Genomic DNA, 16178 nt, shown 5'->3' on the forward strand with positions numbered 1-16178 from the left:
AGCGAATTCGCGTTTCTTTTAGTCTTAGAGCGTTGCAGAACAAGGACGTCGTTTTAGAAATAATTGATTAAATTAATAAATGCACTACGTAAGTTTTTCAAAGATGCTTAACATTCTTCGGAAGAATAGTTTTGAAAAGTTTAAAAGTGATATTTTATGCCTCAATTCGTGGTTAAGGAAGAATAAGAAAGAGATAAGAAGCGTTGTGTTATGAAAAATTGTTAAAATGTTCTCAAGAAATATTAAACTCTGCAAATTATCCACCGCTTGACAGAAAGAGTGACGAGGTCTTTTAGGAGAACCCCTCAAATCATTTGTATAAATAACGTTACTTGAAATTCCTTTTCCAGTTTATTCTGCTACTTCTGTGGTCAGCTTGTTACCAGTTCATTACCATTTTTAAAATAGTGTAGACTTTATTTACAATACTTTGCAAATATATTTGCCAAGAAATGCTTTACAAAGTTTCGAAGATCCGTTCGAACTTCTACATTCGAATATCGCGATTTAAATGCCTCTACCTTAACCAAGTAGTTTACTTGGAAAGCTTGCCAGTAATAGCATTTATTCTCATTTATTCTTTTATTAAGTAACTATTAAGCCATAGGCCTATTACCTACTTATATAGATAAATTTCATGTACAAAAAAAAAACTATAACATAAGTGAGTATACAAGTTACCTAGATAGATGTCAATGTAATCATATTGCTTCATAAACTCCATAAGTATAAATTCCTAGCAACAACAAAATGTGCTTACTAGTGCGGGCAATTTTCTTCTATACGCATTCACAGCACCATCGAACGATTCCAGACTAAGTGGTAGCGCATGAGTTGCACAAACGTAGTATTGATTGTGGATTTAATCCTTTTTGTTTTTGTTAGTCCTTTTACCTGACGAATCCCCTGTGAATTATTGTTAATCATTTCGTCAACCGCCAGCTGGATAAAGCACCTTTACTTCTTCATATCGATTGGTATAAAGCATGAAAAATCTTTTCGGCTTTGCCGGAATTGAAAAAAAATATCGTTTATTAGATTTCATGCAGACTTATATGTAAAAGCATGGTAAACAAAGGCCAAAAACCAATCCAAGTTCAGAAAATCAAGTGGCGTAAGACCACAATGAGTAAAGTGCGAATCAAAGAATCCTTTAATCTCGTAGCAGCCATTCAGTTTGCACATCTAGGGCCAGGGATTCGTGATCCTAACTCCAGCCTTTTTGGGATCTGCGTTAACTATTGAAACAAACCAATTCTTCATATGTCACCAATAACCTAAAAAGCAATTTGTCTCACTTCTAAATGGATTGTGGGGTTCAGCGGCCAAACCACAAACATTCTTGTATCTTGATGAATACACAAAAGACAAGTAACCCAAATTAAAGCATAGTGGGTGTAAAAATCGGGACAAGCATACTTAGTCCCAATGCTTATAGCTTGATTATAGCTCTTCCTCTACGTGTCTACTACAATGAGAATAAAATAATTGAACCATAACAAAATAATAGCATATCATATACGCAACGAAATTTAATAAAAATACATTTATATGGTGGTGAATGAAGTTAAAGCAGTGCGCGCCTCATATTCCGACGCTTTATGTGACACATGCACTTTTGATATATGACGGATTCTCTGCGTGTTCATGTATATAAAAAATGCAAGCTAATAAAAAAGACCTGAACTGAAAATTTTTGTTTTCCCATGGGGGAGGTCTCCCTCTACCTTATTCGATATCACTCATTCATTCATTACTTCATTCATACATACATTCGTAGGTACAGAGCAACAGAGTCCTTTTATGTCCCTTTGTTTATTTTCGTTTTCCTTGTATTATCATTTTTTTTTTTTTTTTTTGTTTTCTTTATTATTGTTGTTACATTTATATTTACTTTTATCTCTGAAAATTCGTTTGAGGTTTTAATAAGATTGTGCGTGGGAGTGTGTGTAAATATATTTCTGCTTAATGTTAAATTTCCTGGTTTTTGTTTTGCTTCGTGTCACAAGACCGAAGAGAAAAAAGAGAAAAATTATACCGGTTCCTTTTTTTCCAGTTCTTCCATTCCGCCTCCTCGCTTATAGTCTGTGTCTGTTTCTATGAGAGAAACGCACTTGCATAGATAAAATTTAAACGAAAAAACAAAAATAAAAGCAAAACATTATCAGAAAGTAAAGCAAGCATGAACGGATCTCTATATAGTCGAACTAAAAAGTTTAAATATTTCCCAACGGTACGAGATGTATGAAAATGTATTATTAGCACACTTTTTTTTTTGTTTCCAACCCAACATCGAACATCAACATCAACAACAGTAGAGACTAGAACACATACATAACGTACAGAGATATATGTATTTGCATATCATGTCTTTACGAAGACAAAAATGAAAAACAAACAAACAAAAAAAAAAAATGACACAAGTTTAGCTCGGTCGTAAGACCTTTAGTCATTTTGCTACATTTGCGTTTTTATTCTTCAACTCAAATCGATCTCATGCCAGAGATGCAATAGTTTTTTTTTTTTTTTTTTTTCTTTTTTATGTTGATTTTTTTCCTTCCGAATAAAACAAAAAAAAAATAAGGAAGAAAACGACAACAATAACAAATACCAAAATCTAAAGTCTCTTTGCATGCAAATCACTTAAAAACGAATCAATAATCTTTGTCAGTTTCTTTCTTATTTAGAAAACGCAGTCAAAATACCCCCATAAGTGAACTATTCTGCCTGCCATTGTTGTACGTATTTTTATATCTGCAAATTGTATACTTTTCATGCTGCGGCTTGCTCGCTCTGCTGCCTTAAATCGGTTTTATTTAGGACACATGTTAGTTTATATGCGCGCATTCACATATATCTATACACGTATATCTATCTATCTGTTATGTTCACATCAATAGAATTTGGCTCAATTCCCTAAACGACTTTTCGGTCCAATTCGATTATTGAAAGGATTTTGCTTTGTTTTTTTTTTTTTTTTTTTTTGCTGCTGTTGTTTGGTTCCTTGCTTCACGCGTATAATCCAACATTGTTGTTGTTGTTGTTGTTGTTGCAACATCCATGTTTACTTTGATTTTCTATTATGGGTTATATTCAATTTTTTACCACAATTCTTTTTGATGCTAATATCTTACGAATATATGGAAAATGTTTGCAAATATTTAGCTTTCAACGAAATTATTTGTAATAAACATATTTCATGTGCGGCTATGTTTTAAAAAATGTATGCTGAACGCATAAAACCGTGCAAGGAACACTAAACATTTTCTTTTTCTGTAAAGGGTGTTCCAAAATATGCTGAAATTTCAACTAAACAATTTTCATATCTAATATTTCAAGTAATATTTTTTTGCTTTTATTCGACAACAATATTAAGGAGACATTTTATATACTATACTTAAGGCAAGTAACAAGTGAAAGAGTCTGCCATACTTTAGGAGAGTTATTCCCTTGACAAACTTTTTCAGAATTGTTGTTGCAACTGCCCGCAAATGTTGCGAATTGCAATTGCGACATTTCCTCTTCATCCCACAATAAATGTAGGTATGTCCCCTTAACTTTATTCTTTTATCTTTAAGTCACTCGATCTACACTAGCAATCATATATGTCGCTTAACCTAGACTGTCAGTCATTTTACATTCTTCATCTTTTTCTTTTTAATGAGAGCAATTCCTTCACTTCAAGGTCATCAATAAAAACTTTATTATATTAACATCTCGCACTATGTACACTATCGATTATGATGCCAAGGATGTTGTTTCAGTTTTTCTTTTCTCTTCTCTTTTTTCGATTAAGTTAAAGTTCGGTGGTTACTACAGTCAGTAAAATAAATTCTTTTAGCACAATATAAAGTTGTATGCGTAACACGTCCGGGATTTTAGCCTTTCGATTGATGCTGCAAGCAGATACTGCTGACTTCTAAAATAACAAATAGGTCAATACATCGTCACCTCTAAAAATATATATACATATGTATATATGTATACGCATGTTTTCAGAAGGTTCCAAGTTTCGTACGATGTCTGCTAAAATGTCTGTTTAAGAGCTCGGGCGAACTTGGTGACATGACTTTTATTATTTTCAAAACACTGAAAAAAAAAAGATTGTCACGTATTTATTAGACATGACTTTCTAACGAAAAAAAATTTTATTCGAACTCAGCATTGGCTTGAAACCTGTTATCATAACTCTTTTCCGGCGGTTTGCTGATTTGAAACGAGGTCGTACGGCCACCAATATGAAAAATTTCTATAACAAAATTCCTGCAATAACAATGTGTAACGTTTTTGCGACAGAAGACACCTAAAAGAAGTGCTTAGAAGTGCCAGAAAACATCATAATCCCAATTTTACATCCAAAAAGTACAGTTGCAATTGACAGTTGCGTTCCTGAAGATATCAAAGCAAAGTGAATCCAGAATTTTGTACGAAAGCTGCTATTTTTTATATGTTGGCAACAATTACATTGGCATTTTTGTGAATCTCAAAAGGATTCTCTAAAGAACAGTCAAGAGGTCATTTCGAAGGCATTGAAATATTGGACTGATTGTATCGCACGAAGAAACAAATAAATATTCAATGGTTAGTGGAAAAAAGAGCTCACAACCCAGAGAATCTACAGCTCCAAAACTTGCGGGCAAACATCAACCATAGTTGTTTTGATCTACCTAACGTACAATAAACAACCAACTACAAGACATAATCTCCTACGAGTAAGTGGCAATGAGGAAGCTTTCCACGCAAAAACTATTCAAAGCTCGATATTGATCTAGAAAGGACTACAAATCCTTTTTTCGATCAACCAAAATATCATCGCAAGTTTTGCTAAGTTTTTCTTTTTTTTGCTTTTGGATGTTTGTTAAAAGACAATATTGATGGTCGCTATAAATATAAAAAATATCAACAAATACAAATTGAAAGTGAAAAGGTGCAGCATAGATATACAAAAACCAACTGAAGCGTATTTTTCTATTTATCAAATATTTCAAAGTAAATTTTTTAAGAGAAAACCCCTAAGTAAACTTTTAAAGCCTCGTTCATAGTTTGTCCCACATAACGTTACATAATGTGAACATTTTAATGTATGAACGTATGCATACCTGGGCTCGCCCACTTTTTTAAATGGTGTGAGTGCATTTATTGTCCTTTCCTAACGGTTACATTACAAAGGGCCACGACCGACCATAAACATCCCACAACACTTCGCTCGATGTTGTTACTGATATAGCGATTCGTTGAAATAAAAGCGTATATATGTGGTCGAAAAAATGATCCGACCCGAACCATTTTCAATAGCATCAGTTAGTCAGGCTTAAGTTGCTCCGATATTTTATGAGAAATAAAATTGTCAGCTTCTAGCGCCTATAAAATTGTCTAAAGTTTCCAAATTAACTAAAGAAGGTTTTCGGTTGATATAAATATTATTTTCCGAAAGTGAATCAAACATTTGTTTACGCAAATGTCTTTTAAATTATCTACTACGAGTTTGAAAATGTTATTGCAAACCGAAAAATGAAAAAGAAAACTTCGATAAATTTAATTTTCAAAGGCTTGACCCACTTTTCGGAAAATAGTTTGAATTGTATAGAAAATTAAAACACAAGAATAAAGTTTAGCAATTATCAAAAATATACATAGTCAACGACAGTCATTATATAAAAGGATAACCAACTTGACCACATTCTATTTTTCAATATCAAAACTCTCTCTATCTCTCCTCTCTATCCCTCTCTTTCGTCGCACTCCTCTCATTCTATCTTTTCCTTTTTTATTTATTTTACTTTTTTTTTCTTTATACACTAGTGTGTGCTTTTCTCTCTTTCTAAGCCTTATAATATATCAACAGCAAATTAAAAATTCATTTTTGTTTCTTAGCATTTTGTCAAAGTTTTATATGAGCAGAAAAAAAAAAAAAAAACAAGAAAAACAAAATTGTGAAAAACTAAAAACAAATAAAATGACAAAAAATTAAAAAAGTAATTGTGCATCATGCTTCAGTTAGTTGCTTTGTGCAAAATAAGAACTACAACAATTACAACAGTAAGAAGACCAACTACATCACAAACAGCAACAATGTCAAGAAAGAGGGACAAAAACTACATCAGGATAATTTTCTACTCTAAAGATATTATATTGTAAAATAGTTTTTATGCAACAAAAATCATCAACAATGTCTGTGTCTACTTCACTGTTTGTCTGTCTTTGACTTCGTGTGTCTCTTTATCCCTGTGTTTATGCGTATCTGTGTAAGTGTGCGCAAAGAAGAGAAAATTAAAAACACTTTATTCTCCTCTTTATCCTTCACTTTTTTCATCACCCTCTCTCTCTCTCTCTTACTATCCTCTCCATTCTTTTACGCTATCTATTGGTCTATCTCTCTCTCTCGCTCTCTCTCTCGTTTTCCCTCTTATCATCATAAAAACATTCAATCGTCTGGTATTTAAAACTAAAATCAGTTATTTTCAAAAACAAGTGCGGAAAATGCAAAGCTGTTACCGAATTCATTTGACTTTATTTATTTGAATATCAGAAAGTCAGATCGAATTAGGAATGGAACCGTATAAAAAACTTACTCAACTAACGAATGAGTGCGTGTGTTCCTTTTTGAAGAACTTCCTGAATAATTAATTAAACTTGAGATAAACGTTAGAAGCCTCACAATTATCAAAAACGATTTAGATGCAAGGGGTTCATTACGACCGATAACTGGGATGATGTCTAGGTTATGGAGAGCTAGAGATGTGCGATTCGCTGCGTTCCTCCTTATCACATTTTAGGACGTGATAGCATTTCTGAACTATTGGTTCAGAATTAATCAGAATTGCACTTAATTCACCGCCAAGGCCACGGTTTCTTTACATTACTAAATCCTTCACGTCGACAGTAACTTCTCAACAAGTTCCTTGTCTCTGCCTGATGAGTTAGTAATCAAGTTTCATCGTTTCTTTCCTTCCTTAACATCTATCCGTAAATAAGGAAATATGACTCCCCACACGTGAGTGTCTACATACGAAACCACATATGGTAGATAAGCCAAGTGTAAGGTTGTTACACGCAGACTTTTTCTGTAGACATGACTTAAAATCTAGGCAGCGTCGTCGGATTATTTTTAAAAACTATATATTTTTCTTTTAAATCGAAAATCGGCTATGGTATTGTCACTTTTGAATTAATCGAAAATATTCTATTGTGTTCGTTAACCGACTACAGATTCTCATCCCAATCGCATGAGTAGACGAGCAGGTCAGAATTGCGGCTACCATAGTTTGCTGATTCAAAGCCCATTGCGGTAGAGTTCACTAAGGTCGTAGCTATAATAAGCGCTCAGTCGATAAAGGCACAGCACTTATCGATTGTCCTCACGCCCGTTGGACTGCGGCCACCACCTCCCTATTTCTTTCCCATTTCTCTTTCCCTACGTCTTTCAGCGCGTCACCGCATCCCCTGAATAGGATGAAATCTGAATCGGATGAAAATTGAAAGAGCCAGCCGAACCCTGCGTATTGTGAGTACTTTCGGAAAATCAATTTTTCGGATTATTCAAAATTCTGGCTCGCCTAAAATCGTTCTTTCTAACATTTTTGAATATTTAACAGACCAATAAAAAAAAAATTACTATATAAGTCATTTCTCCTCTGCAAGACGCGCCTGCCTTAAGGGTTCATCTACATTATACGTACATACATAGATATGGGAGGCGATACTAAAATCGTTGCAGCCCAATGGGCCTTTTCTTCAATAAAATGCGTTTGTCTTTAAACACAAAAAATTCTCTTAACAAAACAGTTAAAGGCATTGTTGCATTGTTTCCGCATATGCAAATATATTTGAAAACACTCATATGGTGCAAAGGAAACGATAGAATAAGGCTACCTTCGAATGATAGTAGAAAGGATGAATGCAAAAAAACAGAAACCAAAAACAAAAACATAGGGGAATGACCCTACTTATGTACACATTTCGAGGCACTTCACTGCAATTCCTTCCTTTTTCAAAAATCCCAAAAACTAATTTTCAACTATTGAAAAGTCAAAAACTTCTCATAGAAAAGGGCAAAAAAAAAAAAAGAAGAAAAAGAAAGAAAAAATAGACAAACGAAGCTACGACACCTAACATCAAATAAAAATAAAACGAAGAACACAAGATGAATCAGTGAGACAATGCTGTTGTGTACATTAGTCGAAATTGCTGTTAGTGCTGCAAATACCGCCGCCGCTGCTGTGTTACACTTAACACAACCGACTGCACGTACTTGTAAATACAATCACACTTTGACATACACCACTCTCTCTCTCTCTGTCCCTCTCCCTTTCTCTCATGAAACACAATTCCTTTTCATCTTATTCCTTTCTACTGCAGCTGTGCTACTAGGTTTCATTTAAAAAAGTGCATCAAAAAATCCACTAAGGCTACGAGATTCTCTACTTGGTAAAGCTTAAGGGAAGTTTAAAAAATAACAAAAATAAATGGATATTTTTATGTATGTATGTATGTATGAGTTAGTAAAAACCGACGGTATACGGTATGCAGTTATAAGAAGATGAAAGTGATTTTTTTTTTTCATTTCCTTTTTTCTTTAAACTTCAAAGCTAAAATTTATTATTAGAGGAGGGGGACGAGGAAGAAGATAACAAAATATATTGAAACATGAAAATTTTCAAAAAATTTTGTCAAGCTTGACAGAAAATAAATTTTCAAAATATTGCTGCCTCACCACCATGTATTTAAAATAAGGAAATAAACCTCTAACATTATTTATGGAAGACGCTCTTCCTTAATATAGCGATATATCCTAATGGTTTGATCAGAGCAATAAATAATAACTTTTGTGATAACAGTAACTATATAAGAGAAAAACTTATTTTTCTTCGCACTTTCTCTTTCGCACGAAACATTCATCAAAGCCATAAAATAAGAGAAAATTAATTATTAAGGCCCTATAGTAAGAGGTATATTTGTATGTAGCATATATTCATTCAATACTGAAACAGTTTGAAATAATTTCGACACTGACGAAAAAAGCCAATACTGTTGGCATTGCCATGCTCTGCTTTATCCAAGATGCCTCTCAGTTTGAAACAGAAGCTGCTCTTCATTTTCTTGCAATTGTTGTTGTAATGAACATCGGATCGGACAAGAAGAGAGCAACTTTTCGTTAATTAAACCGTTAATTAAAACATTAAATATACGTTTTAAACGTTGCCAACTGACAATAGCTGTTTTTTGTCATTTCGTACCATCCCTTTTCGTTCTGAAACTGTACAGGGATCGTTTAATTGGACTTGTCTTAATAATGGCATTGCATTCTTTACAGAATGACAGAAGGAATTTAATTTTATGTTTTATGTCTTAATGAAACAACCGACAAAAATGATATGTGATGAGATATGTGAAAGAACCATAACATATCTCGTCTCAGGTGTTACCCTATGAAATAAAAAATTTATTGCTTTTCACGTCCCTATGGTATTTGTTAGCAATGAATCTCTTGATGTAATACAATGCGACACAATTCGTTGTTCTCTAAATTCCTTTTGACATTGCAACTTTTTCCCTTATCGTCTTGAATAACGTTAAGTATTTCTTCTTTTTATATCCATGTACTCTTTGTTTCCTAATTTTTACGTATCAAGAACATATGAAAATATTATAAACTTTAATGCATATGAAAATTTAAAAACATCGAATGTATGTAAGTTAGGCGGGCTCCCCCCAAGACATCTAACTTTAAAAGAATTCTTGTATGTAACTTATCGGGACTAATAAACCTCGCACTTACACCTCCATCTCTTACGAGTACCGACCACGAATTGTTTTCACGGGCAATAAGGGTCCCAAGCGAATTTAGTAAATAATTTCAGGCATTTAATGCTGCTATCTTTACTCTTCTCCGAGTCGTCCATTGAAAATTTAAAATCGTACCCAAATACTACTCATAGACATGCATGCTAAACATACATGCGTTTCTTCTCGTACGTTGAAGCAGACAAGAGTGAAAGTGTGTACGTGGAAAGTAAGAGATACAATAGAAAGGCAAGAAGGATTTAAAAAGTTGAGCTTAACAAATGGTGTAAAGTACTCTCGTGGTGGCCGAGGGGAGGGAAGGAGGCAGATATAAAATGCAGATGAGTTGCAAGCGAAATTATAATATTTTTGCAATTGTTTAAAATAAAATATGCCGCCTAAGGTATTTAAATTGCAACAAAGCACGCTTATTCTTCTAGTCATTCCATCTTTTCCGTATATCTGCAATCATATGTTTGCCGTCGTATGAAATTTTACTTTCATTGTTAAAGGAAGTAAACTTTTTTTTTCTAATTTTTTTTTTTTTTTTCTTTTTATAAATGAGAAACGAGAAAATTTCCGCTTTGGAAAACGTTAAATTGCTGATTGAATGTCGACTTTAGGCGTTACTTTTATCAAAGAAGAGAAAAGAAAAAAGAAATTTTTTTTTCTTTGGTTTCCCTTTTCTGCCATAATGCGTCTTTTTTGTCAGGGTGGAACCCTACTGACTTTTAAGTAACTTCTTCCTTTTGCTTTCTATATAATGCTAAGGGTATGGCGAAGGAAGAATAAGAGAAGGGGGTGGAGGTGCGGAGGGGGGGAGGGGGGGAGACGAGAAATTTATGAATTTAGTTGGCTGTTAGCAAAACGTTTTTAGGGGTATTTTTTTTTTTGTTTTTTTTGTTTTTCGAACTTGTGTATATTTAATAGGATTCGACTAAGCCAATTACCTCGCCTGTGTATGGTGTGCGAATTATGGCGAGACTGCTAGCAGCAGGTTCACCCCTATTAAAAAGTTATGCGACGTACAATGAGTGAAAGCATTACGGAAAATGTTTAATTATACAACCTCAAGTTTTATCGCTGTTGTAACTGCTGCTGCCGCTTGCTGCTGCTTGCTGCTGTTGCTTGTTTTAAATAAACTTTAAATCACCAAAATGTATATCATAGTAATAGTTAATCATATTGTCGTGATTTCAAAGGAAAAACTTTTTAAATCGTCAGCCCGAAAATGTGTTTGCCTTGTATTTGGCAATCGCCGCGCAAATCCCTGTTGGATTTTGAAAACGTAAATCAATTCTTATGTTTAGTATTTGAAATAAGCTGCCTTCTGCGAGCGTCGGCTTGAATTTACTTTAAAGAAGAAAAACGCTAAATTCCAATTTGCATGATCCTGTTGACGTACATCGAATACGCGAGGAATAAGTAAATTTATTATAACGACAAAAGTGTAGATGTGAATATTTTCTTTCATTTTTGTAGCTGATAAAAATGGAAAAAAAGCGAACAGATGCATGCGAAAGTGCTCATCTAACTTACCCAACTAAGTTATGGTATGCATGATGCTTGTGTGATATTTATTGATTTATTGATTTCAAGAAATTTTCACGAGACAAGCCCTTAATCGCGCCAAAACAATATTAATTGCCTGTAAGTCAGAATGCTTAGACCATAGTTTTATACTTCTGTCCTGGTATTATCCCTTGTAGGAAGAAGCTTCCCAGCCAGAATTATAAGAAAACAGTAGATTAATCAAAGAAATGCTATAGCAAGCGAAATTTCTAATAAACCCGAATTCTACTGACAGCTCGTAGTTTGTCCAATAAATAACGACTTTCGTCAAACACGATTGAGAATTGTCGACTTTTTTCCCTTTTTTTGCACTGGTAGTCAGCAGCTTTGGTAACCCATTTTCCTCACCTCGTATTTTGATACAGGAGTTTGAACACGCATCCATTAGGCTGCAGTCACTCCTTATACCTTTCTCTTTCTTCACTGCTTTCTGGCGGTCACCGCTTTACTTCCATCTACAAAGGCATCTCCTAAACGATTAGTTCTTCGTTAAAGTTGTACACCCGCGTTTTTCAAAACTGCCTTAGTATGTATTAAAACGCAGCGGGCCAACAAAAAAGTTTACAAGTGATCAACATTCGTATGTGTTTACTCATATGTTGATAGATCGTTAAAATTATTGTTGTTGTGCAGCAGCTTACTTTTTGACACCAACACCGTATGAATTATTTTTAATTTTTTTTTTTTTTTTTTGAAATTTTTTTTTGTATATTCTAACAAATATTTATATATGGTTTCATAGTGAAATACATTTCTTATATTTTTCCATGATTTAGTAGTAAATTTGCAAGAAATAAAAGATATGTCCACTGGAAGGATATGTCATCCTAACCGATCAAGCAATGTAAAGGAAAAGATTAACAACGTTATGATGAGAATAGGTGAGGTTATGAAAAGGAAAAACAGGAAAGAAGAAAAAAAGTACACAGAAAATATAATAAGTAACCTAAGAGTAGTGATACAAGTGATGTCAGAGAATCGAATTTGGAAATGAAAAGCAACACATGCTTCCCACTCTCGCTTCGTCTACTTTTACGGATTAGTAAACTGAATTTAGCTGATACTCAACTTTTTATTGCTTATTTTCTTCTGTTTCGTAGAGCAAAGCGAAACTAAGAAATGCGCACAAAACCAAATTGCAAAACTAAGCGTATTTGATTTGTAGCACTTGTAGTCTTCAGAGTTGCTTATCATCTCATGTGCAATGGTATGGTATTTACGCTCTTACGAGAAGTCTTTCTGATGCTTTTATTGGGAAACAATAGTACTTTTTCTTCCTGATATTAATACTCTAACGTACTTATAAACGAACACGATATGCATATAAACAAACACACATATCCTCTGCATCATTATAGTGCTAAGCCAAATATTGACTTTATAGAAAACACATAAAAATATATAATATATATATATATATAACATATTTTACGTATATATAGAGTTTTACATAACACATATATTTGTATAAATATATTGTTGTTGTTGGTGGATTATATATCGTTGCTGGAAAAGCAAACATACGTTTCACTATCGATAGCAACATATGTTTATTGTTTTTATAGCGATCACGGGAAGACGATAATTTACTTATTTCGTTATATCATATGCCACATTAGGGCAATTCGCATAAAAAAGTCTGCGATAAATATGACCTTGAGTTAAGCCATCCTTCTTTGGCTGCCTGTTAAATTGAAAATAAATCCATTTCCCTACCGAGGCTGTACGTTTCTTAAAATCTACTTTGAATTATCTAAAAGTTAAGTAAAATTTTTATTTAAAATTCAATTTTGGCAGTAAATGGATTATATTTCCATTTCACCGGTAGCTGAATCTAAGGATAATCCCCTTGTTGACTTTTGTTATGCGCTACACTATTTATGGTACAAGAGTACATTAAATCTCTGCGAATGCATGCAACAGACAGAAGTACTTCATCGTTTGTTAGACTTATCTATCGGTCTTGAAAAAATCCGAATTTTTTCGTCCGTCTCTCTGCGTGTTTCTTTTTTTTTGGCTGGCAACTTGGGAGGTATTATAATGAAATTTGGTACACTGCCGTGTTTTGGACCGAGGGCGATAGCTGTTGGAAATGAGTTGGATAGGTCCACTTTTTCGACCACTTTCCATACAGCGCCCTTATATTGAAAGTTGGTATATGGCTGTCGGGTGTTGTAGGCAATTAAATGGTAGGCTATCGACTATAACAGTGGTTTCGTTTTTTTTTTTATACATTAGTATAATATATAAATATTTTAAATCGGATTTATTTTTGCAACTTTCTGTCATATTTTATATTTTCTATATGTATACATACATATGAATTTAAATTTGTACATTTGTATACACATATTTATGTATACATATATATATATATTTAAATATATATATTTTATATATATTTTATTAATATTTGCATATATTTAGTAGTAGACTTTCATATGCTCTTATGTTAATATTTGTTTGCTTCATTTGCATTTACCCTTATAAGCAATTAATATATGGAGTGATAGCTTCTTATATTAGCAGTCGTTCTATAACTCCATTCAATTTCGTCCGTACTTATTTTTAGTGAACCAGCGAGATGGATGAGATATGTATTAAATTGTAATATCATCGGTGTTTCGTCAGCGTTTTTGTATTCTTTACAGGATACCTTAACTATTTAAGAATGGTACGCAAAAGATTTTATGGAAGATCAAACTTTTTATTTGGCTTAAAAATTATAATTTTTCAATTGAACCTTTATACTTTTTGGCGCGTTTCTACAGCTGTCAACTTCTAGCCGATTGGCTTGAAAGCATCAAGCTCCCAACTTCAGGGCATCATTCACTAGCAGTTTTCCGGGTTTTGTCGATATAAAATAAGAAGAAAGATTGTTAAATCGAACCTAAACGAAAAACTCGACGGCCTTCGTTACACTTTCAATTACATTTATAGAATATTTTAGTGTTAGATAGAAGGCAAAATTTATTATAAAAAAATCGAAAGTTGACAGCAGATCACAGAGCCAAGCAGGTCCTTTTTTTTTTTTTTTGGAAATCCTCTGCTATATCTTGATTTTTTATTACGACAACGAATACAAAAACTTCTGCAATAATTCTTTTTTTAATAAATTGATTGTTTCTTCGCAAAAAAAACGCGAGACGCCATTTAATTTGATGCGCGCAAGGTTCCTTACAATTTTCCCTATGCAAGCTCTTTGTTCATTCAACTTATGAACGCCGAAAGAACAGGGAATAGATAGTTAATCAAAGTAGCAAAACACTATGCGACTGTTAGTGGCGAACGACAAAGTTAATAACTCCTACACTTCCTCTTCGCAATGATTTGATTACAAATCATAGGTAAAACTAGAAACAATCCATCCTCAGATTGCACAGCCCTCATCAGCCTTCGTTAATTTCATAATGTTTGTAGCAAGAGTTAAGAAATTGGAACAGATGTTAACACAATATAGATAGTAATAGAAAACCCCAAACACAAATTTGCTTAATAGATTTCTATTTTGGCACTTATATGTAGCAGACGATTAAATCAATAATTCGCAATGAGCTTATAAAGTTTTATGTTAAAAAGGCAAAGCTTTCTCTAAATCTGCTTAGAAAAGCTTAGAAATCAGCGTTTGATATACTTATGTTCCTTGACTTATTCATTTATCATACCCTTAGTAGTAAAAATGTTGTTTTCATTCTGTTTGTTTTTTCAAAGCAGACATTAAATCGTTCTTTTTTTCTATGAAGAACGTGCTCGCCTTCACTGTTACAATTGGCGCTGCGGATCTAAGCAAAACAGGCCGTTTAGTAGGGGGAATTAGAATCCAGTGATTATATTCGCCGGATGATTTATCCTTCGCTTGCTAGGAAGAACTATCAAAATTATAAAAATGCGACCAACCTCTCCCGTCCTTCGCTTGCTAGGAAGAACTATCAAAATTATAAAAATGCGACCAACCTCTCCCGTTGAAATATATTATTAAAATCTTGATGTTAATAAAGACGTGAAAAAAACGTAGATTTGTAAGATTTCGCAAGAATCAATTGATCAATTTTGCCTTGGAGATTGGCAAAATCAAGTGCAACACAACGGATCGATTTGGCTACACAATTGTATTGGAAATAAAAATTGATCTGAAAACTGTGCGGTGAAGCGCCAAAGTAGATGTGCTACGTCTATATTCCAAATCTGAAATGACTGAAGAAAACTCAACAACTTGAATACATATAATCCCGGCACAATGTGAAAGTAACACACCGATTCACCTAAGAAGCCTAAAATCTTGAAAATTTACACATTTTTTTTTTTTTAAGTTCAGGAAGGATAAGATAAGCCCAAATGCAAATATGAATGTGAAATATGAACTGATAATAACTTTTTGATATATCAAATTGTTATTGCTATTGAATAGTTGTAAAAAAATTGCCACCTATTAATATATCAATAAATTACAGAGATTAAAAACAGAGATTAAATTACAGAGAGCAAGGATTTGTGTAAATGACAAAGATTCCAATCCATGAGCGGGAAGACTAAGACACTAACGAAGTTAAAAGAATACTTTATTTATTTCTTTCTATCTTAAGGTCAAGTGAATAGAAGACGCGTCATTGATGCTTCGTGTAGCTACTTATTTCGGGTAAACGGTAAAGGTGTATTATTTAGTGCTTTATATCTACGGCATTGCAGAAAACCATTTGCGTTGCATGATTTCTTCATCAAAATGATATCATGTCTGAAACAGTTGCTCAGTTTAAACGAATAAACGATTCTCGAATTTGCTATATATTCCCCAATAAAAAGTTATTAGGAAATTATGTTATGGT

General features: G+C 33.4%; 1 protein-coding gene across 2 annotated transcripts in view; it reads left to right on the top strand.

Annotated features, from left to right (window-relative positions):
- LOC119635547 (CUGBP Elav-like family member 2) overlaps window positions 1-16178 on the top strand; it is a 119015-nt gene that overhangs the window by 34256 nt on the left and 68581 nt on the right. The window lies entirely within an intron of this gene.

Source organism: Glossina fuscipes, unplaced genomic scaffold, assembly GCF_014805625.2.
Source record: "Glossina fuscipes isolate IAEA_lab_2018 unplaced genomic scaffold, Yale_Gfus_2 26, whole genome shotgun sequence".
Taxonomy (NCBI): domain Eukaryota; kingdom Metazoa; phylum Arthropoda; class Insecta; order Diptera; family Glossinidae; genus Glossina; species Glossina fuscipes.